Source organism: Rhinatrema bivittatum, chromosome 10, assembly GCF_901001135.1.
Source record: "Rhinatrema bivittatum chromosome 10, aRhiBiv1.1, whole genome shotgun sequence".
Taxonomy (NCBI): Eukaryota; Metazoa; Chordata; class Amphibia; order Gymnophiona; family Rhinatrematidae; genus Rhinatrema; species Rhinatrema bivittatum.
The window spans coordinates 89,970,450-89,997,844 of record NC_042624.1 but is presented as its reverse complement, the minus strand read 5'-3'; the positions used below and the strand labels follow the sequence as shown (position 1 = coordinate 89,997,844).

General features: G+C 41.2%; 1 long non-coding RNA gene across 2 annotated transcripts in view; it reads left to right on the top strand.

The window, feature by feature from the left end:
* LOC115099953 overlaps window positions 1-27,395 on the top strand; it is a 403,601-nt gene that overhangs the window by 18,148 nt on the left and 358,058 nt on the right. Inside the window, exon 2 of one of the 2 annotated variants that reach the window (XR_003858921.1) lies at window positions 17,863-18,017. The exons of the other annotated variant lie outside the window; for it this stretch is intronic. This is a non-coding gene — a long non-coding RNA (uncharacterized LOC115099953). The remainder of the gene's footprint in view (window positions 1-17,862; window positions 18,018-27,395) is intronic. 2 annotated transcript variants of the gene reach the window in all.

Here is a 27,395-nt window from a genome sequence, read left to right as displayed (position 1 = left end):
ATCCGACGTAAACTCAGCAACTTCATCATGGACCAACATCACTAAAAAGGTTGCAGATCAAATTTGCCCCATGACAACTAAATCTATCAATCCAAACAAAGACAACAGGAGACCCTGGTTCACACCGGAGCTAAAAAACCATAAACACGAGTTGAGATGCAAGGAACAAAATTGGCGAAAAAACCCATCTACAACCACCCTCCTCATCTACAAATCATGCCTTAACTCATACAGAAACAACATCAACACAACAAAGAGAATATTCTTCTCCAAAAAAATACACCACCTCATTTTTGATTCAAGAGCTCTATTCTCCTATGTATCAACCCTCACAAAACCCCCGGCACCTACCATTCCAGACGATCAAGCACTCAATAAAGCGAACGAACTGGCAGACTACTTCAACAACAAAATCACTTCACTTCTAGCCCCCCTCAAGGGACCATCTACACATCCAAAACACGTAATCAACCTTACCCCCCAATCTTCGCAATCACCCACTCAACAAACACCTCATTCAACCGCTCAACCACCACTCCCAACAGGTCAACAACCATCGCACCCAAATGTCAAACAACCTAACACTTCACTAACAGTGCTCAACACTTTTGAGCTCACATCCACTCTAGAAATAGAGAATATTCTCAAGAAGATAAAACCATCCTCCCATCCATCAGACTATATTCCATACAACAAACTGTGTCTGATCTCCAACACCATAGCCAAACCTTTAGCAGACATTATTAACTGCTCCTTCTCTCAAGGACATGTCCCGAACCAACTCAAGTTAGCCATGCTCAAGCCGCTCCTCAAAAAACCCAACTTACCCACCTCAGACCCAGCAAACTTTAGACCCATAGCAAACCTCCCGTTGATTGCCAGAGTTATGGAGAAAGTTGTAAACAAACAACTTACAGAATATCTTGACGAAAACAACATCCTCACCTCAAACCAATTTGGCTTTCGTAAGTCTATGAATACCGAATCATTATTAACATCATTATCAGACACTATCATTTTCAACCTAGAAAAGGGCCAACCTTGCCTCCTCGCTCTCCTGGATCTTTCATCAGCGTTTGATACCGTTAACCACTCATGCCTCCTGCAATGCCTAATAGACATCGGCATTGCAGGAGTAGCTTTTAACTGGTTCAAATCGTTTTTGGAGAACAGAACATACAAGGTCAAGATAAATAACAAAGAGTCCCACACCATCGAATCCAAAATGGGGGTACCACAAGGATCATCCCTCTCCCCGACTCTTTTCAATATTTATCTACTCCCACTTTGTCAACTTCTCACTAACCTTAAGCTAAGACATTACCTATACGCGGATGATATTCAAATCCTCATCCCTATAGAAGATTCCATACACAAAGCCATATCATTCTGGAATAAATGTCTGTCAGCTATCAACAATCTACTCACCAGCCTCAACTTGGTTCTAAACAAAAACAAAACTGAAATCCTCATTATAACTCCTGAAAACTATACCCCTTCCTCACATTCTAACACTAATCAACATCCGGTCACCGCAGGGCTCTCCACCACGCAACAAGTTAGAGACCTGGGAGTCATCATAGACAACAGACTCAGTCTCAACAAATTCGTCAACAACACAACAAAAGAATGTTTCTTTAAACTTCAAACATTAAAGAAACTCAAACCTCTCCTCCTATACAGAGACTTCCGCATGGTTTTACAAGCCATCATACTCCCAAAGCTGGATTACTGTAACTCTCTCCTCCTAGGCCTTCCAGCATGCACCATCAAACCACTTCAGATGGTCCTAAACGCCTCTGCAAGAATTCTATCAAATGCCAAAAAGAGAGATCATATCACCCCAATTCTCCACCATCTCCACTGGCTTCCAATTAAATACAGGATCCAGTTCAAGTCTTTAATGATGATACATAAGGCCTTACACAACATCGCACCTCTCAACCTAACATTCCAAATTCAATTACACACATCTGTGAAACCAACCAGAAGCGCCTATCAGAACAGACTAATCACACAACCTGCGAAATCCGTTCTGAGGAAACGTGCATTATCCACAGCGGGCCCTTCACTTTGGAACTCGCTCCCTCCAGACCTTCGTTTGGAACCATGCCACTCTACATTTAAAGGGAAACTTAAGACTTGGCTTTTCAAACAAGCTTTCCCCTAGAGCCAAGAACACGAAGAAAAGTCTTTTCAAGCCCACAACGAGTTATTCAGATCTATTTTTTTTTCTTCCTTTGTTAATCAGAAATTTACACATGCTGACTTCAATGTAAAAACTTGTTTACTTAGTTTTTGTTCAATGTAAAACTTCTTTTATTCTGTTCTATGTAAACCGCTATTTGTAGCGATAGTTACTGTTCTTTGTGAACCGGGGTGATATGTATATTATACAGGAACCTCCGGTATATAAATTATTTTAAATAAATAAATAAATATCAACTATGACATCCAGATCTCTTTCCTCGTTGGTAACTCCTATTATGGATGCTAACATTGTGCAATTATAGCATGGGTTATTTTTTCCTATATGCATCACCTTACACTTGTCCACATTTTATTTCATCTGTCATAATGGACGCCCAATCTTCCATCCTTGTAAGGTCCTCCTGCAATTTATCATAATCTGCTTGTGATTCAACTACTCTAAATAATTTTGTGTCATCTGCAAATTTGATCTCTACACTCATCATACCCTTTTCTAGATCATAAATATATTAAAAAGCACCCATCCAGGTAAAGATACCTGAGGCACTCCACTGTTTACCTTTTTCCACTGTGAAAACAGACCTTTTAATCCTACTATTTCTTGTTTTTTAACTAGTTTTCAATCAACAAAAGGACATCATCTCATATCCCATGACTTTTTAGTTTTCTTAGAAGCCTCTCATGAGAGACTTTGTCAAATGCCTTCTGAAAATCCAAATACACCACATCTACCAGTTCACCTTTATCCACGTTTATTAACTTATTCAAAAAAATGTAGCAGATTCATGAGGCAAGACTTTACTTAGGTAAATCATGCTGGCTGTATCCCAGTAAACAATTTCTATCTATATGTACTGTGATTTTGTTTTTTAGAATAGTTTCCATGATTTTTTCTGGAACTGAAATCATGCTCACCTGTTGATAGTTTCCCGGATCACCTCTGGAGCCCTTTTTAAATATTGGGGTTACATTAGCCACATTTCAGTCTTCAGGTACAATGTATGATTTTAATGATAGGTTACAAATTACTTGTAATAGGTCTAAAATTTCATTTTTGAGTTCTTTCAGAACCCTGGGGTTTATACCATCTGGTCTAGATGATTTGCTACTCTTCAATTTGTCAATCTGGCCTATTACATCTTCCAGGATCACCATGACTTGGTTCAGTTCATCTGAATTGTCACCCTTGAAAACTGTCTCTGGAAAGGGTATCTCCCCAATATCCTCATCTGTAAACACCAAAGTAATAAATATATTTAGTCTTTCCATGATGGCCTTATCTTCCCTAAGTGCTCCTTTAACCCCTCGCTCATCTAACTGTCCAACTGATTCCCTTGCAGGCTTCCTACTTCAGATATATTTTAAAAAACTTTTATTGTGAGTTTTTGCCTCTATGGCTAACTTCTTTTCACACACACATGCTCCCATACATACTTACCCCCTCTCTTTCTCACACATATTCTCATACATACTTCCTCTCTCTCCTCTCACTCTCATACACACATGCTCTCATACATACTTTTTATCTTTCTCTCACACACACATATGCTCTCGTACACTCTTTCTCTCTCCTTTCTCTCACACACTCACACTCTCTCATATATACTTCCCTGTTCTCTCTCACACTCACATACATGCTGTCATATACTCTCTCTCTCACATAGACACATGCTGTCAACTCTACAGGCTCCTCACACACCCAAATGCTGACACATGCACACATACATTACCAGACTCTCACTCTCACACATTCTGTCGCAAACACATGCTATCACTCTCACCGGCTCCCTCAGACACAGACACACTCATTTCTACATACTCTGTCACTCAAACACACATACACTCACACTGGCTTTCACTCTGGGCCTCCTCTTCTGAACCACTTCTTCAGCTGCTGCTGTGTGGAAGATGGTGTTCATCGCAGTCTGTCGGACCTTTTCTTCAGCCACTATGGGATGGTGTCAGCTGCAGTCCATCAGGCCTTTACTTCAGCCATTAAGACAGCCCTACTGGACTTCTCCTTTTCCTTGCAGCCAAACACCCACTGAAGAAAGCTCGCACACCGAGGAGGAGACTCGGGACACTGGCTCCAAATGCCCAGGGCTAATAACACCCCTGAGTCTGAAATTGCCTCTATATTTACTGTTTGGTAGCCCTGCCTACAGTTATAGAATGCTCCTCATAGATATGTGAGACCACTTTGTGGACCAAGACCTCCACTTCCCTGGGATGGAAGTTGGTCTCTAGTCTCTAGAGTCTGAGGATTCACTAAGTTTTTGGCTATCATTCTTGATAGACTGTGGTTCTTGTAAGCAGCTCTGCATCCCTAGAAATGATTGCTGATTATTAGCATCCTTTAGTCCTGGTGCTTCCATAGCTCATCATTAAAGAATTTTAGACCTTAAAAGTGATGAAAATTCTAACAAGAGGAGTTGATTTGTACACTGCAGTCTCTGCTCACTGCGTTGAGCAAATCAATTCCCTTTCATTGTTTATAAGGACTAAAATTCTTTAATGATGTCAATTTTACAATGAATGCCTCTGAATGGTTGTGTAACACCACCCCCCAAACCCCAACCCACCTCCCAAAAACTCACCCCAAATCAGTGCCCCCTTACAATGGTGCATATATTGAGTGTCAGGCTGAGCCCTATAAAGAGGTTTTCATTCTCTCTCTCTCTCATTTTCTCTCTCTCTCTCATGCAAAGACTGCAGACATACACATATGAAAAGTATTTTGAAACCTACATATATACTTTAGAAAATAGCACGTATCTTTGCATGTGGCAAGATTCACGTGTTTATGTGCACACGCGCAGTCCTTTAAAAATCTGTCCTTATATTTTTTAGCTCTCTTTGCATCATGCATCAATGTTCAACAATGCACCTATTGTGGAACTAGTAAGAAGAGATGAAAGTCTTGTCCCATTTGGAACCCCAGAAGAGCAGGCTTCATCTTCGGCCCCAGTTGTGACATAGGACATAAAGGCAGATAAACGCAGCCTGGAAGATCCTGTCCTGCTGGGTAAAAGACTGCTGAGATGGGCCTGCAAAACCCATTGTACTGGGCCAAAGACTGAAGGTCATCACTGTAAATCCTTCCTCTATTCAGGGCTGACTGTAGTCTAACCAGTGTTCTGTGAAAACTGAAATTGGCACCTCTCCCCTTCCTTCAGCAGCTCCATCTCAGATCTCCTTCCTTTGGACATTTTCTTTCTTTGTCTCAATCTTGATCTCTTCCTCCACTCTTTCCAACATTATCCCTCTCCCTCTCCCACACCCCCTGCCTAGCACATAGCCCCTTGTCCCCCTTTCCCCCTTGGATACAATACCCAGCATTCACTTCTTTTACAGTCACCCAGCAGTGCCCAGGAAGTATTACCTGTTCATGGAAAGTGGAAGGAAAAGCTCTGTCATATAGATAAGTTCAATTTCTGGCTCAAAAAATGGTATAAAGAAAGTGGTTTTGGATACATTGGAGGCTGTGAGTGTATATGGAGTGATAGAAGGATATTCTACATTTGTCCTTGGCAGATATTCAAATCACACAATTCAAGGCATTTAGATTAGAGGGTGAGAGTGGCAGCAGGTGGCCAATGAAATTGGCATGTCAACCCCAAGCGATAGAGGAAGGAGGAGGAGAAAATAACAAACTCTATCAGTTCAAAAAAGCAGAAAAGGTGACTAGGAAGAGCATCAGACCAAGGGAGAAAAGTTGGAAAGTTATGACCACAAATGCTTGTAGTCTGGGCAATAAATCCCAGACCTGCAGGCCCTAATAATGGAAGTGGACTTGAATATCGTTGCTTTTACAGAATCATGCTTCATTGAATCTCATAATTGGGCTGGATGCATCTCGGATTATAACTTATTAAGGAGGGACAGAGAGGACAGGAAAGGAGAAGGAATGGCAAATAAAACGGAGGATGCTATAATGTCTCTGTATCGCTCAGTGGTTAGACCACACTTTGAATACTGAGTACAGTTGTGGTCACTGCATCAAAAAAGACATAGTTGCTTTGGAGAAAGTACAGAGAAAGGCAACCAAAATGATAAAGGGGATGGAATGGCTTCCCTATGAGGAAAGGCTAACGAGGTTAGGGCTGTTCAGCTTGGAGAAGAAACAGCTGAGGAGGGATATGATAGAGGTCTACATAATCATGAAAGGGCTTGAATGGGTAAATGTGAAACAGTTATTTACTCTTTCAGATAATACAAGGACTAGCAAACACTCCATGAAGTTAACAAGTAGCACATTTAAAACAAAATTATTTTACTCAATGCACAATCATGCTCTGGAATTTGTTCCCAGAGGATGTGGTTAAGGCAACTAGTGTAGCTGGGTTTTAAAAAGTTTTGGATAGGTTCCTGGAGAAGTCCATAAACTGCTATTAATCAATTGGGAAAAACACCTGCTTGTTACCAGTATTAGTAAGCATGGGATCTAATTTTTGAGTACTTGCCAATTAATTATGACTTGGATTGGCCACTGCTGATGACAGGATAGTGGGCCTGATGTACCCTTGGACTGTCCCAGTATGGCATATCTTATGTTCTTATGTTCTTTTGTAACAAGTTGCTCAGATTTCTGCTGTTTAGTCATCTTCAACTCAAGACAAAATTTTGAAAAGTAAGAAAATAGAAAATTAAGTAATTTTCCAAAGGTGCATATTGCCTCCCCAAGGGATTTAGTTAAAATGTACTTTACTAAGAATCGGCAAATACCAGAATATGCCATAATGCTTCTTAATAAGATTTATTATTTGCCCAGTGTAAAGAATCTAGAGAGAGTCAGAGGAATCATCAGCCTGCAGGTGATTCATCTAGATTGGATCTAATGTCACTTTTGGAGAAGTCACCTGAGGATGGAATCAAGCGGGCAACTTTGCTGGTGTCTCTGGTATTTTTGCAATAGAGATTCTATAATCCATCTGTATTTTCATAATAGAGTTAATTTGATTTTAGGAGGTAAAATCTGGATGAAAATGAGACTGCAGGTTTTGTCTTTGGGAGCATTTTTTGTGATTCATTACCCTTTCCGATGTTTTGTTAAACTGTTAAACTGCACAATGTTAAACTTTGAGCCTTCACAGCTACACTTTTTCTTGAATTCAAAAAAGGTGGATGGTGTGGGTAGTGCCAGTGTTGGCTATGGTTAGTGGGTCTCTCCATTTGCTCATATTCATTAGATAGATTGTGACCCAATCTTAATTTTTCTTGTTTTCTTTTTTCCTAATGGCCAATATCTCATTGGCCCTTTGCATTTCCCTCCTCCCCTTAGTAGACTATTTAAAAACTGATTGTATTTGTATTTTTGTTTATTGCTCTGAAATTTATTTTTTTTATCAGCCATCATTTTATCAAGTTTATCTTGATGTAGTTTTTTGTGAAACTCAGAAAATGTAAAGGTAAAAAAATATTATATATTATGTAGCAGTGGAAAAAACTGACCCTGACATCAGCACCAGGTAAAATGGTGTAAGATATTCTTAAGAACAAAATTACTAGTGATGTGGACAAACCTGCCGGAAGAATCAGCATGAGAATTTTTCCTTACTAATCTATTAGAATTCTTAAAAGTTGTAAATAAGCATGTAGATAAGGGTGAGCTAGTTGATAAAATATTACCTGGATTTTCAGATGACATTTAATAAAGTCCTTCATGAGACTCCACAGGAAATTTAAAAATCCATGGGATAGATGCCAAGGTCCAACTGTGGACTAGTAAATAATTAAAAGACAGGAAGCAAAAACAAAAAACAAAAAAACCCATGCTATAGTTACACAATGTTAGGTTCCATATTAGGTGCTACAACCCAAGAAAGAGATCTAGGTGTCATAGTGGATAACACATTGAAATAGTCAGTTCAGTGTGCTGTGGCAGTCAAAAAAGCAAACAGAATGTTGGGAATTATTAGAAAGGGAATGGTGAATAAAACAGAAAATGTCATAATGCCTCTGTATCGCTCCATGGAGAGACCACACCTTGAATACTGGGTACAATTCTGGTCACTGCATCTCAAAAAAGATATAATTGCGATGGAGAAGGTACAGAGAAGGGCTACCAAAATGATAAGGGGAATAGAACAGCTCCCCTATGAGGAAAGACTAGAGAGGTTAGGACTTTTCAGCTTTGAGAAGAGATGGCTGAGGGGGGATATCATAGAGGTGTTTAAAATCATGAGAGGTCTAGAATGGGTAGATGTGAATAGGTTATTTACTCTTTCGGATAATAGAAAGACTAGGGGGCACTCCATGAAGTTAGCATGTGGCAAATTTAAAACTAATCGGAGAAAGTTCTTTTTTACTCAACGCACAATTAAACTCTGGAATTTGTTGCCAGAGGATGTGGCTAGTGCAGTTAGTATAGCTGTGTTTAAAAAAGGATTGGATAAGTTCTTGAAGGAGAAGTCCATTACCTGCTATTAATTAAGTTGACATAGAAAATAGCCACTGCTATTACTAGCAACGGTAACATGGAATAAACTTAGGGCCTCATTTTCCAAGCCGCTCGCATGCGATAAGGGTCCTTTCGCATGCGAAAAGTCCCTTATCGCGTGCGATACCAGGATGGGGGCGGAGTCGGGGCGGAGTCGGCCCCGGAAGAGGAGGAGTCGGGGCGTCACCGGGGCCGACTCTGCGCCGATGCCGCGGACAGCAAAAAGGTAAGTGCCTTTTCGCTGCCTATTTCGCTCCCAATAGCTACACCTCCTATGGTGGAGCTATTGGGTGCGAAACTGGCAGCAATCGCACCGCGATGGTGCGGGTCACTGCCGGATAGCACAGGCTCGCCCCCTGTTTCGGCTCCCCGCCCCTCATCTTCTAAAGTATCTCAGTTCCCTCCAAGGTGCTTTGTCTGATGCATAAGACTTTGTACAATGATGTACTGATTTGCCTTTTATCTGTATTATCCCCTTATAAAGCTGTTAGACAGTTATGATCAACATAATCAGACTTGGTTTCTGTACCTTCCTTAAAGTGTTAAATCAACAGAAAATATGCATTGTGCCTTTTTCATAATAGGTCTGATTTTATGAAATTCTTTGGATAATGATTTGCGTGGTATCACTGATTATATATATGTCTTTTAGAAAATGCTTAAGACAATGCTGTATCAGCAGGCATATAAATAGTTGTTTTATTTTACTTATGTGAAGTTTTACAGTATAACATTATATATTATAGTGTTAGGGTATATTATTTCATAAGCCACTTTGATGAGCAATGCTAGATAATATGGAATATAAATTTTAAGAAAATAAATAAACAAATAAAAAGAAGTTACCACTCAGGAAAATGATCTTTGAGTCATTGTGGATAACATATTGAAATCCTTATCTCAATGTGCAGTAGCCAAAAAAAAAAAAAGCAAATAGAAAGTTAAAGAATAGAGAATAAAATTGAGAACATCATATTCTCTTGTTGTGGAGTTAGGAATTTGGGAAACAAAAAGAAAGTGTCAGGTTGCCCTGCATAAAATGGATCACATTGAGTCACTACCAAGACCACATACATATATGCTGCTTATTTATACACATTAAAATGTTATTGCTATTTGTTTTATTTAGTAAGAAACAAGATTGCAGAAAGAAACATGGCTTGCATTAGCATTAAGAGAGAGGTTTATTAGACATATTGGGGTAGATTTTCAAAAACGGCGCATTCGTGTACTTTTGTTGGCGCTCCAGGCGCAAACAAAATTACGCGGGATTTTAGTAGATACGCGCGTAGCCGCTAAAATCCTGAATCGGCGCACGCAAGGCTGCCTATTCCATGTAGCCGGCGCGCGCCGAGCCGCACAGCCTGCCGCCGTTCCCTCCAAGGCCTCCCCTCACCTTCCCCTCCCTTCCTCTACCTAACCCACCCCCCCTGGCCCTGTCTAAACCCCCCCTTCCTTTGTTGGGGATTTACGCCTCCCAGAGGGAGAAGTAAATCCCCGCGCGCCAGCGGGCCGCTGGCGCGCCTAGACGCAACCCCGGGGGCGGTTCCAGAGGGCGTGGCCATGCCCCGGACCGCCCCGGGCCAAAACCACGCCCCCGAAACGCCCCCGAAACGCCCCCGAAATGCCTCGTCCCGCCCCAAAAACGGCACGCCGCTCGGCCCTGCCCCCGACACGCCCCCCTCGGAAAACCCCGGGACTTACGCGAGTCCCGGGGCTCTGCGCACACCGGTAGGCCTATTGAACATAGGCGCACTGGCGCGCAGGGCTCTTAAAATCCGCCCCATTATAGTTGGTTTTAGCTATATGAAACTGTATTTTGTGATCTTAAGATATTATAAAAGCACTTTCTCCTGACAGAAAAGACAAATCTGCCATTATATCTGCTATCATCTCAGAACTCTTAAAATAGATACATTGCCATTAGAAGCAAACAACCATATGATGCCTAGAAGGTACCAAGGTACCAAGGTATCTGCTTTTTATAAGTAATTTTAGTCTCAGAAAGATATATCTGTTACTTTAAGTTAAGGAAGTAGATCATCCCTGGCTGTATGCCCAGAACTGGCTTGCAGCCCAGGATTGCTAAAGATTAAGGAAGTAGACCATCCAGATTAGGGAAGTAGATAATCCTTGGCTATATACCCAGAACTGGCTTTCTGCCCAATTCTAAGCTAAGCCTACAAAAAGAGGAAGCACCTGTCTACAGCTGAATGCATGCCCAGATAGGCAGGAAGAGATCTTTCTATATCTTAAAATATTCTGCCTTATAATATGTTCAGTTAAAAGACAGAAACTATTCTGAGATCAGACTTTATACTTTAAAAGCATTTCTTTTAAGTGTTTAACAAGAGAGAAACATTTCTGTTATAAGGAGATACTGGAATATTTCTCTTGTTTAGAAGATCCATTAAGAAGATACTGCAGTGACAATAAGAGGAGACATGTAGAAAGATATTAAAATACCCCAACAGCTCAGGAATGAGGAAGTACCTTTCAATGAGAGATGAGGCACCCATTTGCACATGATATCTAACATACAACTTATAGACCTCTCATAGGGCCTCATTTTCTAAGTGGCTCGCACGCGATAAGGGACCTTTTACACGCGAAAAGTCCTTTATCGCGTGCGATACCAGGAGTCGGCCCCAGAAATGGAGGAGTCGAGGCGTCACTGGGGCCGACTCTGCACCAACGCCGTGGACAGCAAAAAGGTAAGGCCCTTTTTGCATCCTATTTCGCTCCCAATAGCTACACCTCCTATGGTGGCGCTATTGGGTGCGAAACCGGCAGTGATCGCACCGCGACGGTGCGATTGCTTCCGGCTAGCGCAGGCCCGCCCCCTGTTTTGGCCCCCCGCCCCTCATTTCCTAAAGTATCGCAGGCCTGCGATACTTTAGAAAATGAGGCCCATAGTGTGATGACAAGAACAGAGAATCAAAATATGTTCATGCAGTCAGAGAAATTCCTATACTGTTAGTCCTGATCTGGCTGTTATCCCATCCTGGATGGTAGCCCAGTACTAGTTCCACCATTAAGTATATTTAAGAAGGTGGTCTGGCAGCAGTTCTTTGCACTGAATGGTCAACTGACCCTATCTATACCTGTCTGTGATGACAACAGTGCTAGGTGCACTATCATCTCCCTCACTGAGGCCCTTCTTCATAGACATTGTTGAAAATGAAATGAGGTAGTCATCAGTCAGGGACATTCGTACTGTAAATAATATTTTAGACCATTCTCTTATATGGTCTTATATATATGCTCTTTCATGTGGTATTACTTTTACATATTTAGCTATATGCTAGGTTAAGATATTCCATGCTTTGCTGCTACATTGCTGATTTCATTGCCTATAATTTTTGGGTAAATGTATACTGTGAGTTATATTACTGCTAATTCTTGTATAGGAATTAAAGCTCATATATATATTTTTTTGCCAATTTTTCTCAGTGTTTGGGCTTTATTTTTGCTGGGTAAAGCAGGGCAAATATCTCACCCCACGGCCACACTACACCTTTGTATAGATATATGGTGTGCCCATACCTGGAGTTTTTTGTGCAGTTCTTGTCACCCCATTGCAAAAAAAGAATAGAGGAGTACAACAAAAAATAAACGAGATATAATAGCTCTCATATGATGAAAGACTAAACATATTGGAGTTCTACAGCTTTGAGAAGAGATAGCTGAGAGAAGATATGGCAGAGGTTTACAAAATCAGTGCGTAGTGTGTAACAGGTTAATAGGAAGTAGTTATTTATCCTTTCAGATAGTTCAGAACTGTGGAGTTGCCATATCAGATTTACAACAAACTTCAAAAGTATTTTTTGTCAATGCATGACTAAGCTGTGGAATATGTTGCTGGCGTTTGTGGTCAACGATAATAATATAGCGAGGTATTAAAAAGATTTGGACAAGTTTCTGGAGGACAGGTCCATTAACAATTATTATTCAGGCACGTATGGGGATTGCCACCTACTAGGTCTGGGAATAAGTAGGGATGTGCATTTGTTTGAAACAAACACATTTTGCACAAGAAAAATTTGATTCTGAATGAAATGAACCAAATCAGTAGTACTTCGGAAAAGAACAAAAATGTTCATTTGCATGTATTTTTGGAAGTTTGTGCATGCAGCCAGAAATGAAAAGGAAATCCCAACACATTTTTTTTTCATTTCATTTTGAAAAGACACATAAAGAAACAGAGTGTTTCATTATGGTTTTCATGTTGTTTCAAAATAAAAACATACCTCTAAAAAGCTTTAGCCTTAACTATATTGAAGTATTTTGTAGCTATTAGCCTTAGCTATATTTCAGTATAAAGTTTCCCTTTGAAAAAACAGAAATGATGGTTGACATTACAAAAGATCAGGTCATGTATTGGAAACCACAATGGGCATTGCCTTTAGGTAATATTGAATTAAGAGGTGCATATATTTGACAAAGCTCAAAAATCAAATGGTTACTATTGTTAGCACTGGCCTTTTATATGGCATTTATTTATTAGAACTGGCAAAATATATAATAATAAAATGATTGTTCAGAGCTAAAAGTCAATTGTAGCTTTCAGAGAACAGGCATATCATAAATTTATTTGCTAGTTTAGCTCTATGAGGCTCCACACTGTTAATTATTTTTTAAAAGATAGGAAAATAAGGATTTTATAACAGAAAATCACACTGCAGATTCTTAAATATAAGAAACTTTGTGGAGGATAAGATTCAAAGCCATTTATGTGGGTAAATAGCAATTTCTTCATGTAAACAATTGGCTGTCTGACTATTGCCCTCCCTCAATAAGGCTAAAAGATTGCAAATTGTTCAATATACATATTTTTAGCAGCATGTAGAGGAAAGTATTACTGGGGGTGTGTTTAGGTCAGAGGAAAAAAATAGCATGCATTTTTTCAACACTACATATGTTTTTTTTTTCTATGGAAAAAGTTCCTGCAGCAAATCTCAAAGTGAAAGTATGCACCCACTTTCTCTTTGAAAATTAGCGCAAAGTCCACAGGCAAAAAGTACCCTGGAGAATGGCCACCCCCAATTATCTGGATACATTTTATCCGGGTAACGACTTACCAGGGTATATGTTATCCAGTTAGAAGAGTGGAAATTTAAATCTTAGAATTTGTCTGGGAATCTCAAAGTTTACCTGGACAAACCAGTTTGATTATGGACCTCAATGAATGATTTCTTGAATCTCTAAATATTGCAGAAAAGCTAGAAAAAAATAATTGCCAAATATCATCAGTTTTACTCTATACATGGCCTTATTCTAGATTTCTAGATTGGCGCAGTTAAGTGTTACTCATAGGAAGAGTATGTGACTGATGATGTCAGCTTTAAGGCTGAGCCTACATATATATTCTGATTATGTATGAACAGAATGAGATAACTGAAATGAAACAAAATGAGTCCACTTTTGATCATTTGTTCAGTTACCCTGAGACAAGACTGTAAGTACTGAACATCATATGGACATAATTTAGTCTCAGTGGATTAAACAATGATGTCATTTCTTCCCTTTCTTTGTTCCAGAGTTCCTTTTCCTTTTTTTTTTTGACATGATTTACACAATCCCTGGTGTATTTCCAGGCATTATTTGAAAACGGCTTGTCATCAGGCAATCTGTTTTAAAAACCTCCAACTCCTCCCTCAGGAGCAATTTCAAATTTGTCTGACTTAGAATGTACATGTATCTGTTAAAGCAGGCCTTCCATCCACTAAAAAAGACTTCATTAATGCACATTCATTACCTGACTTGGATGGTAATTACCATTTAAATCTTTGGGAATTTTCAAGGACAAAGAAAGAAATTTGACAGTTTGCTCATAAATAGATATCTGATTAAGGTGTACTACTTAAAAGTAAGTACACCTAGGGCCTGCTTTTCCTTTGGATTTTTGACCTACAAGTCCACACATGTAATGGGAAAAAACCAGGATTGGACCTGCCTATCCTGAGAAACTGGAGCCAGCAGGTAACCATATATTTATGAATTGAATATAATTAATTTCTCCCTTTGTTTCCTCAGAGTCCATTTGAACATGAACTCAACAAATTAGATCCTACATGTAATAAAAGCAATAATAATCATAATTATAATCACAATACTTGTGAACGGGATCCCCGAGCTTGCAGTGAGTCTGTGCCTCTTCTTCTCTCTTCCCAGAACTAGAAGAAGAGCTTCCTGGGCCCAGCAACTTTTCTCTCCTGCTCTCTTTCCTTGGGTTCAAGGACGGGGATTCCTGGCACTTTGCTAACTCTTCACATTTCTCCTGGTCCCCAGCAGGTGTTTTCTAGGTGCCCATAAGCTCTTCACGCTGAGGGAAGGGCAAAGGCAATTACTCTCTCTTCCCTTTTCTCCTTCCGGTCTGGGGAAGGGGATTCAAGTCTGACAGCAGTTTTTTTCTCTTCCCCTCTCCGGCCCAGGAAAGGGGATCCTCTCCTACTGCAGAATAAATGCCATTGTTTATGGAGCATGATGGCTTTTTTTTTTTTATAAGTGTCGTTCTAACAAGAGACTTTACTTTTAAACAAGACATAAAATAGGAAAAACTTTTAATGATAGGCCCAGGCTCTATAAAGTCATCTAAAATTAAGAACTTTGCTGACAAATTTCCTTTACATTTTTAAAGTGTTACTGATATTGTTGTTTTACCGACACAGCACAGGCAAGGCATTGAGTCCCAGGTGGAACAGGTCTCACAGTGAGGAAGAGAGCTGGAACATCCTCACTTGGCTGTTGCAGCATCTGGGTTCTTCAAATAGCTATGGTGGGCCTTTGTTTCAAAATTAGGCTCTAAAGACATCAGTGGGTATTGTGTGTGGCCACCAGACCTACATAGCCTCAGGCAAGTTTCTGGGCCCCAGGAACAGGACTCACAGTGAGGGAAACAGCTGGAACATCCCTTACTCGGCTCCTGCAGTTTACTGCATCTGATTTGTGTGGTTCTTCCTCTGGCTAGCTGGTTAGAATGTTGTTATTGAACTTGTATTAATGGTAAATTGTTTTTGTCAATACTAATATGGGCTAATGTAAAAAAAAAGGTAGATATGCTGATAAATTGTAAAAATATGCAAATCAGCTAACTTTAATGTAGCATCTTTTGTGTTATCTAATGCATCCATGTTAATGCCACAATTATAACAAACACTTAACACCTCTAGAGATGGAATTAAGTTTTTATATTTGTGGCCACAAGAATGTGAATGCACGTGATAAGGCCTTATCGCATGCGAAAAGGGTCTTTTCGCATGCGATATAATGCAAATTAGGGAGAGGGGAGGAGTCGGGGTGGGGAGGGGGTGGAGTCGGCAGTGGCTTCGCTGCCGGCAATAATGTTACTAACATTATCGTCGGCAGTAGCATGGAAAATAGCACCACCTTTCATGGTGGCGCTATTCGTGCAAAAGCTGGCAGCTGGTGCACCACCATGGTGCGAAGGCTGCGGGCTTTCACAGGCCCGCCCCCCCCCCCTTCATCCCCTCGCCCCCCATTTTCGCAGGATTCATCATTCTGCAAAGGATGATGAATCCAGGCCCTAATGTGTACACTGTAACATGGCATTTACTATGGCCACAGTATGCAAATGAGCAACGCCTTAAGATTTCCACAGTAGTAGTGCTCGGTCCCCATTACCATAAAAATCTCTGATTTCCCACTCTAACCTGGCCATTGAATCATCTCTCTATATACTTAACTGAAATACTAATACTAAATCTTTAATTAATTTTACGTTCATGTGTGCGCTTATAAATATGTGTTTACACATATGGAAAAGCCCACACTATTTTGTGAATCAACCCCTTAATGTATTATTAACTAAAAAAATTTTGGAAGTGCTACAGTTAAGTAGCAGCTAGCAAGGGATTGTGCATATTGGACATGACAGTTGTATTTCTGTCATCTTGATGACCCTATTTTATATTAGCTTGCTCCTGTTTTGGATACAGTACAAAAATGATGTAAAATAGGTCATTTTAGTGTTTACAGCTGTAACTTGAACGGGTAAGGATCCATTCCAATGCTGATAGATATGTTGCACAATTTCCTGATGATGCTAATCCTATATATGCTAGCCAAACATAAATTTACCATAAAAGTGAGGATTAAGAATTGGATATAACCTACAATAAAGAAGCATGTATCTTGTAAAATGTGAATAATAATGTTTTATATGGTTGAATCATTTCTTTTGTTATAAATGAAGTCAGAAACTGGTAAAACGTCCTATAAATTTATTCTTGCAACTGGATTCATGAGACAAAAGCATAATTGGATAAGGTATGGAAAAAGTAGAGGTGATCAAACAACTAGGGGTTACGAATTGAAATTCCAGGGAAGGCGACTCAGGAAATATTTCTTCATGGAGAGGGTGGTGGATGCCTGGAATGCCCTCTGAAGGAGATGGTGAAGACAAAAATGGTGAAGGATTTCAAAGGGGCATGGGATAAACACTGTGGATCCCTAAAGGCTACAGGATGGAAATGAGGGAAAGAGTGCATAGGGGTAAACTTGCTGGTGTGGTAGGTACTACCCTTAACCAATCAGCCTTCATACTGTTGATGGAACTCCATTATTGCTCTCTGCTTTAAAGGCAGGGGGGAAAAGAGGAAACGGGGAATTAGTTTCAGACAGCAACCAACAAAGAAATTAATTTTACAGTCTGGGAAAACAAATAAGCATGGAGATAATGCAACCAACATTGCTCTCTGCTTCAACAGGCAAGTGGTAATGGGGAATTGGGCTCAGAGCGCAACCAACAAGGGCCTTGTCTTTGATGTTTTGGGAAACTAAGTATGGGGGTGACTTGCATGGTGTGGCACATGCTACCATTATAGGGGAGACCTGTATGGCACACTAATGATACTATAAGCTTGCTGGGCAGACTGGATGGACTACTTGGTCTTTTTCTGCCATCATTTCTATGTTTCTATGTTTCGATGTAATTTGAAGTCAACCTCAAATGGATAGATTTTAGCTAGATTTAGATTGATAGGAATTTCAGATGTATACATAATCAATAAGTAACTGTGGCCCCTGGTTTCCTATGGCAGATTTTTTTTTTAATTTGCATCAATTATGTGCATATTTGCATAATTGTCCATATACTTTTGCATATTAAAATATATGTTTTTCCTTACTTTATAAAATAAAGCTATTTTCTGACATTTCTTTGTCCAGTTAATTTGTTTGATTCTTTATAGGAGCAAAAGGGATCTTGGTGATTGAAGCTGGGGAGGAGGAAGAAAGGGAAGAGAGCTGAGGATGGAGAGAAAAGAATAGAAGAATAGATGTGTAGAGGAAGGAGAGGATGAGGAAATCAAGAAGAAGAAAAGAGGAATCCAGAAGGAAGAGACTGGTAGGGGGATCTGTGATCAGAAGAAGACAAAATGATCCATTCATACCATTTTTAACATGTGCTAAATAGCCTCCAGTATGATCAGCTCCATTTTGATGTTCAGCCATAGGAATATATGGCTGTTCATCAAAATGGCAATGGTCGCACCAGTGGAAGGCATCAATGTGATGTCACTTTATTGCCATCCTCCAACTAGACAGCACCAGTTTTAACGTGCCGGGATCTGGGAAGGAGTGGGTACTGCTCCTACCCTTTTATAATCAGGATCCAGGAAGGGAGCAAGTAGGAGCTGGTATGGGAACACCCAGGCTCAGACAATTTTACACAGGGATGGGTCCTGTTCATGGGCCCAGGTCAGGCCTAGGCCTCAATGCTGGACTCAGGCAACCTTTTGGCCCAGGAAGATCTGGCCAGGGTTTATTTATTTTGTTCGGTTTGGTTTTTATTTTGTTTTGTTTTGGGTTATTTTCTTGTTTAATTTTTGAAAAATAATCCAAACCAAAAAAAACCCCCAAACATTAAATAAATTGAATACATTTTTTTTTAAAAAAACCTGAAATGAAAAAAACAAACTAAACCAAATGTTTTGGGACTGCTCATCCCTATTCTCTAATGCTCACCCATTTCCATCCTCTGTTCTAACCAATTATTTCCTGTCCGACTACTCTTCCAAGATTCTTCCTGACATAGAAACATGATGGACAGAAACATACTCTCACTCACCCTCTCACTAATTGAACTGGAACAATGAAAAATAGAAAGCAGTACACAAAGGAAGTACAAGATACAACACAAGTCACATTGATGTCTGTTTTCTGCTCTCCTGGACCTCTATGCTCCTCCTCTCTTGAGGTCTAGTTGCTCTCTTACTTTTCTTCTTATGACTGACAACTACCTCCATGTCCTTGAATAACTTTTATGCAGGTTTTAAATAAGGTGATGAAGCCATGAGAAAAAGAGAACTAAATAAGCTCAATTTACTGCATATGTGCTATTTTTGTAGTGGCCAAAGCTATATAGTACTTATAGCATATAGACACTATACATTTTGGTGTTGAAATGCACATTAATTATGCATGCATTCAACTGTACATTTTAGCAGACATGTTAAAAAATTTTAAGGTGAATTTTAAAAGCCAGATGCACGCCATAATCGGGAGATGGGCGCACATCTAGCACACACATATGTCCATACAATTTTTTTGGCCACGCACATGTGTGCACAAGTACCAATGCGCAAATATCTTGCATCGGGGAAAAGAAGGGTGGAATGTAGGAGGGGAATGGGCATTCCAAGGGTGAGGCCAAGAGATATGCGTGCATGGAGCTATGTATCTGGGTGCGTGACTAGGTCCATTTCAGAGCAATTTTACTTCTGCTATAGATGAGGTGTAAGAAAGAATAAAGCAATTTCTAGCCACGCATGAAGTTCTTGAGGGGTCTGGGTTAACTGGGGGGAGTGCAGACTAAAGAATTAGGGGGGGGGGGGTGGTCTTGAGGACCTAGCTATAGACTAGGTAAACTGGTGGATGAACTGGTGAAACTGGTCATGACCTGGACACGCACCTGATATAACGTTCCTGCACTTGCGCGTCTCAAATGCAACATTGCTCTGCTGTGCTCGAACAGTCTTAAAATTAAGAGCATATATACACAGGCCTGGCCTGTTTTGTAACACACAAGTGTGCCCATATGCACAAGTATATGGGCCTCTGTGTGCCTGTTTTGGATTCTAATTTAGTACATAGGCCCCTAAGAGCAAATCCAAATATCTGAAGCATGTTCAAAAATGGCTTCATCAGGAGACATTCCTTTATAGTCACCCAGGGCACCAATTTTCTTGGACGAACTCCAAAAGGGCCATGTCAGACTTCATTGCTGACTCCCTGTCCACTACAAATGCATTCAGAATATCTCGGATCTTATCAGAAGGATACCAGCTTGGCTAATGTGGAGCCAAATCATTTTAACATTTTACTCAAAATGATCAAATGTGTTTGGCTAAATGACTTCCATTCCCTTCCAGAGAGAGCTACTATAACAACTCTCTACTGATAAAGCATCACGATTGCTACCATAAGCAATCCAATACAAGTAGTCACAATATAGCAGTTTGGTAGTGAACATTTGTGTTAGCAGACAAATCATTCTGAAAGTAAAACTGTATTCTGTGAGCTGAAATTATTGAAATATAGACATTAAAGCTGAAACCTTATCAAGTCTTAGTCACATTTTTTTAGCTGTGAAAACAGTGAATATTTAAAGAAATATTCATGGTTTCTCATTCACTATCAGCAAAATACATCTTTAATGTGGGGGGTTACATATGGAAAATGTTCTTATTCACAACATTTCAAGGGTCATTTTCTTTCTTGAACACTGAACCTTCAAAAAAAGTAATCAGAATCATTTAATTATATTAAGGGCCAGATTTTGAAACAACTTATTTCCCTAGCTGTAACACTGGGATAACCCATTATTAAATAGGGTATTTAAAACCATTTTGTGTACTCAGAAGCATGCAAGCAGTATAACTGAGCTTAAATTTAAAATTTGGGAAAAGCAAGAGCAAACATTACATGTTCTTAATAAGTATTCTTCACTTCTTGTATAAAAATGAGAAAAAAAGTATAGAATCGCAAAATGGGTGCTACCATGCTGCTCCTTCATACTACTCAGACACAGTAAACAATTACATTATATAAACCAACCATCTGAGCAGAAATGATAATTAAAGTAATGCATCAGTGTGCTTCATTGATTTATGAATTTGTTTAATGATTCCTGTTCAGAAAAGCAGAAGCCATTAAGCGCTCAGAAATGTTATGAGATAGTATATAGTTGCATGACCTTTCACTACACAACAAAAGCGATCTGCACTTATATTCTGAGCATTCAAACAAAACAGTAACAACTCATGATTGCAATAAAGGCCATGCTGGTTTTAGATTATATCTAACACACATGATTTCTTGGTAGTGGTTTTTGGTGAGCTTCCGTATTTACAATTATTTGCTGCTTGGGAAGATATAGCAGTCGGTCCATTGTTGGAAGTGCAACAGTAATATTTCTCAGTGGTGAAATGGAAAGCAAAATGCACAGTTTCTTCTCCATTCCCAGAAGATTTCTATATTTTGATTCTTTTAACAAAGGGCATGAGAAATTAATAAAGTGCTAAGCCTGTGTTCGGAAATACCCATCAAGCAATGCTTATTAAAGTCCAATGACCTTGAACATGCCAAGGGTCTGAAAAGAATACAACTGTAAGACTGTCTTTTAAATAGGAAGGATATGCACCTGGCTCCTCAGCATGAACCCATGTATTGTATGCTGGATATGGTTTAACCTGTTAATGAATAAATAGCGTTGCTCTGTCAATGTACTCCATTGATGAAATGAAATAGGTTTTTAAAAGGCTGATGAAAGAATCAAGAATATAAAGTCAACAAAACTGATTTTATTAAGAATAATCATCCATTCTTCAAGAACAGGAGGAGAAAATCACTTAATAGGGGAAAACAAACCACTTAACTCCCATCAGGTGCATAAAAGCAGAAATTTCTCTGAAAGTAAGCAGTTGTGTACAGATGCAGCCCGGGGACAGTGCTCACAATCTCTTGTAAATATTTTAAATGTTGATTAATGATGACGTGTATACACTAGTGATTTATTTAGTACCTGATAGCTTCCTAATTATATATGAAAATCTTTTCTTTATCTGGATAATTGGCACAAAATATCATATACCTAACGCCCCACCCTAACTTGTGAATAATATTCAAGGTTCTTGGGGTCATGCATTTAAGGCTTGGTTTTAAAAGGGCTGTGTGTGTAAAATCCGGGGGTTACGCCCATGGCCAGGCTTTGCATGTGCCACACGCATTTTAGAACGGACCCAGCCACATGCGTAATCCCCGTTACACGCAGAAGTGCCAGGCCCTGCAAAAGGGGTGGGACGAGAGACATGGTCTGGGCGGGGAGGGGTGTGGCGGGGGGGTGTGGTGGGACAACGCCATTAGCCGCTGTCCCAGGGAAGCACACTCCAGCAGCCCACCAGCGAACAGAGTTTACTTCTGCTCCCAAGAAGCAGTAAGTATGAAAATAAAAAAAGGAGATAGGTAGGGTTAGTCTGGGGGTCGCGGAGGAGAGGGAAGGAGAGGGGTAAAGGGAGGAAGGGTAGGTAGAATAGGTAGGGTAGGCAGGACTAAAGGAAGGTTCCCTCCCAGTCCTCTCCTTAATTGGAGCAGACTGGGAGGGAAGTGGGCAAAGGCCTGATCGCATTGATGCGTGAATTATCGAAAATCCCCCCCCCTTCATGTGCGAGTCGCAGGCTGCCCACACATGCATGCCCGGATGTTAAAATCCACTGTGCATGTGCGTGCGGATATCATATTTTATAACATGTGTGCACTGCTGCACGCATGTTATAAAATGATCGCATCCATGTGCACGCTGCTTTGAAAATCGACCCTTTAATTATTCTGAAGGACTTTGATTGACTTTATCTTTGTTATGATTTTTTTAAATAACTTCCCCCAAAACTTCATTATTAGTGAACTACTAAAACTACTAGGGGCAGGGTGGAGTGGGGGGCAGTTCTCTCTGTTTACCCTGCAAAATAATTTAACATATACATTTCATCTTTGTTATGAGACATGCTTTTGGGAGTATGAGGTCGATATTCAACTGCAGGTAGTCCAGGTAAATTATCCAGATAAACTTATCCAGATAACTTAGATGGAATAATCATCAGTGTGGCTGTGCAGCTGAATATATCCAGAGAAATCAAAGTTACCCAGATGTCTGGATGTGTCATGAGGCAGTCCAAAATGTATTCAGATAAACTTACTTGGATAACTCACCCAGATAACTCTGAATATTAGAGTTATCCAGCCATGTCAGCCTTGCCCTGAAACAACCCCAGAAAGCCTCCGTATCCAGCTAAGCTTTTTTTTTATTTATACGGATAACAACTTAGCTGGCTAAGCCAGAGCTAATGAATATGGCAGAAATGTCAAAAACCACAATTTGTCCAGCTAAGTACTGAGTAGGGGTGTGCATTCGTTTGCAAAGTATTGGTAATCCGCAACGTATAGGGCCATATTCGTTGTATTCGTGGGGAAGCGAAACGTATCGCGATTCTCCACGAATACAACAAATCTTCACCGAATTATTCGGCCATCTAAAGGAACGAATTTAAACAAACCCCCCCCCCTCCTGACCCCCCCCCCCCCAAGACTTACTAAAACTCCCTGGTGGTCCAGCGGAGGGTCCGCTGGACCACCAGGTCCATCTACTGCCCTCACGCCGTCGGCTGCCGGTATTCAAAATGGCGCCGATAGCCTTTGACCTTACTATGTCACAAGGGCTACCGGTGCTATTGGTTGGCCCCTGTCACATGGTAGGAGCAATGGACAGCCGGAGCCATCTTGTGTTCCTACTATGTGAATTCTTTTTTTTCTGGTATTTCTTAATATGGGGTAGCTGTACCAAAGGGTTTTTCATATTTTGTTTCTATGGGAAAAATTCTTCATCCATCTAGGTCATGTTAATGAAAACAAATATAGCATCTAAAACAGAATAACAATCAGGAATATTTCTAGCTTCAAAACATGGAACTTATAGGCTCATATTCAAATGCTCAGTACTAGGGATGTGCAGAGGGACCGCATATGTTGAATTCGGTATTCGTATTCGTCAGGGGGCAGATACGTTGCATTCGGCAAGGGGGGCCCCTGATACGTTCATGCATTCAATCTTATTCGTTTCCCAGCTAAAATTTAATTAACTACAACCCCCCACCCTCCTAAACCCCCCCCCCCAAAAACTTACCAAAACTCCCTGGTGGTCCAGCGGGGGGTCCGGGAGCCATCTACTGCACTCACGCCGCTGGACCACCAGGTCCATCTACTGCACTCACGCCGTCAGCTGCCGGTATTCAAAATGGTGCCGATAGCTTTTGACCTTACTATGTCACAGGGGCTACCGGTGCCATTAGTCGGCCCATGTCACATGGTATGAGCAATGGATGGCTGGAGCCATCTTGTGTTCCTACCATGTAACAGGGGCTGACCAATGGCAGCGGTAGCCCCTGTGACATAGTAAGGGCAAAGGCTATCTGCGCCATTTTGATTACCGGCAGCTGATGGCCTGAGTGCAGATCACTTCCGGACCCCCGCTGGACCACCAGGGACTTTTGACAAGTCTTGGGGGACCCTCCTGACCTCCACAAGACTTGCCAAAAGTCCCTGGTGGTCCAGCGGGGGTCCGGGAGCGACTTCCTGCACTCAGGCCATCGGCTGCCAGTATTCAAAATGGTGCCGATAGCCTTTGCTCTCGCTATGTCACAGGGGCCGACTAATGGCACCGGTAGCCCCTGTGACACAGTAAGGGCAAAGGTCTTGGGGGATCCTCCTGACCCCCACAAGACTTGCCTAAAGTCCCTGGTGGTCCAGCGGGGGTCCGGCAGCTGACGGCCCGAGTGTAGAAGATCGCTCCCGGACCCCCGGTGGACCACCAGGGACTTTTGGCAAGTCTTGTGGGGGTCAGGAGGGTCCCCCAAGACCTTTGCCCTTACTGTGTCATAGGGGCTACTGGTGCCATTAGTCGGCCCCTGTGACATAACGAGAGCAAAGGCTATCGGCACAATTTTGAATACTGGCAGCCGATGGCCTGAGTGCAGGAGGTTGCTCCCGGACCCCCGCTGGACCACCAGGGACTTTTGGCAAGTCTTGTGGAGGTCAGGAGGGTCCCCCAAGACTTGTCAAAAATCCCTGGTGGTCCAGCGGGGGTCCGGGAGTGATCTACACTCAGGCCATCGGCTGCCGGTAATCAAAATGGCGCAGATAGCCTTTGCCCTTACTATGTCACAGGGGCTACCGGTGCCATTGGTCAGCCCCTGTCACATGGTAAGAGCACAAGATGGCGCCAGCCGTCCATTGCTCATACCATGTGACAGGGGCCGACCAATGGCACTGGTAGCCCCTATGACACAGTAAGGTCAAAGGCTATTGGCGCCATTTTGAATACCAGCAGCCGATGGTGTGAGTGCAGTAGATGGCTCCTGGACCCCCCCGCTGGACCACCAGGGAGTTTTGGTAAGTTTTGGGGGGTTCAGGAGGGTGGGGGGTTGTAGTTAATTAAATTTTAGCTGGGAAATGAATAAGAATGAACATATGAATGTATCGGGGGGCCCCCCTTGCCAAATGCAACTTACCTGCCCCCCGACGAATACAAATACCGAATGGAACTTATGTGATCCCTCTGCACATCCCTAGTACTGAGCATTTGAATATGAGCCTATAAGTTCCATGTTTTGAAGCTAGAAATATTCCTGATTGTTATTCTGTTTTAGATGCTATTTTTGTTTTCATTAACATGACCTAGATGGATGAAGCATTTTTCCCATAGAAACAAAATATGAAAAACCCTTTGGTACAGCTACCCCATATTAAGAAATACCAGAAAAGAAAGAATTCTAACACTTAATAGTGCTTCAAAGAATATTAAAGATATAATCAAGTTCCTGTACTATTCTGAGGGATGGTAACTTTCAAACCCACGCTCGGGCGTCCATGTGTGCGCGGTTCCCAGCGCCTGCACATGGACATGCCAATTTTATAATATGCACGCGCTGGCGCACGCATGTAATAAAATCTGCTACCCACGCGCACATGCATGCCTGATTTTATATCAGTGCGCGCATGTACACGCGAGTGCCGAATCACGTGTGTAAGGGGGGAATTTTATAACATGTGCGCGGTGACGCGATTGACCCTAATCCCAGTTCCCTCCTTAGTTGGAGCAGACTGGAAGGGAACTTCCTAAGCTGCCTACCTAACCTTCTTCCCCTTTCCCCTACTCAGCCAAATCCCTAAAACCCCGCTAAACTACTCTACAGGATCATTCTTTAGTCTGCGATGTGCCGGTATCGCATGCAGTACAGCCTTTTCACACATGATAAGGTTCTATCGCACGCAATACCAGCCACACTGCGGCGGCATTATTCTAATTAGGGGAAGGGGAGGAGTGTGGGTGGGGTTTGGGCGGAGTTATCTCCTGGCAGTGCTACAGGTGATACTGTTTTTCACATTATCGCCGGCAGCACCGTGGGAAATAACTGTACCTTTTACCGTGGCCCTGTGAGGGCGATAGTGTGCGGCATGGCTGCACCACAGTGGGCGAAACTGCACCGTCGTGATGCGACCGGCTGCCCACTATTATCCCCGCCCCCCTTTTTTTCACTCCTCATCATTCTGCTGTAAATATAGCAGAATGATGAATCTAGGGACTAATTTATCTTTTTTTTGTTTTACTACTTACTTGATCTCCGGAGCAGCAGCAGGTTGCGCGGGACGGTGGGATCCCGGCGCGCATTGTCCCAGCCCGCCCAGACCCCACTCAGACCCTGCCTCCAGACCACCCCTTTTTCTATCACCCTTTCTTCTATGCATATCAGGGGATATGTGCATGGCCGCAGGTGTTTGAAAATCCATATGGCGTGCTCGCGGCCCAGCCACTCATGTATCTCCCAGCTTTCATGCACGCAGAGCTTAAAATGTAGCCTATGTATACCTACAGTGTACCAAACCACATTAATGAAACACTAGTTATTAGAATTTTGGTACAGGATCGACTGTAGAGTGCAATTTCCCAGACTTCTTGTGATGACCTCACAACTAGTTGGGTTTTCAGGATATTGACAATGAATATGCTATAGATAAATTTGAATGCATTGGAGACTTCGCTTATACAAATACATCAGACATATTTATTGAAATAAATTATCATAAGCCCAGCACCACAGCAAATATAACAATATAATGAAAAGAGGTGCAAAACAATTTGTTGAAAAAGTAAAAAATGCAAACAGTTTTATCTCTAGTAATTCTCATACATAGGAATACTGAATGTCTTCAACACTACTAATTATTTTATTTTTTGTTTCTTACTTTAAAGAATAAAGAACTTGGTATCAGAATTTGCTGGTGCTTTTGTTTCTATTGATTGCCTTTAGCCCACAATGGACTCCAAGCAGAATCAGTGAACAGCACCTACCATATCAATCAAACACCAGTCCTTAAGACTCACACAATGTAAGTAATTGAATGAAAAATCGAGGAGTAAATCTCACCACATGTAGGTAACTATAAACTAATCTTTCAGTCTTCAAAAACAACCCCATATCTCCCACTGCTTGTTGGATACAAAACATTGACCCGAATCATGACAGGCACATGTTTTGGTAATAATGACTTCTTCAGGGGTCAGAAAAGTCTATCCATCTCCATACAACTGCTCTTAAAAAAACAAAACAATACAAAGATTTATTGATAGGAAGTATGAAAGGATTAATTTGTTGTGATTACTGGCTTATGC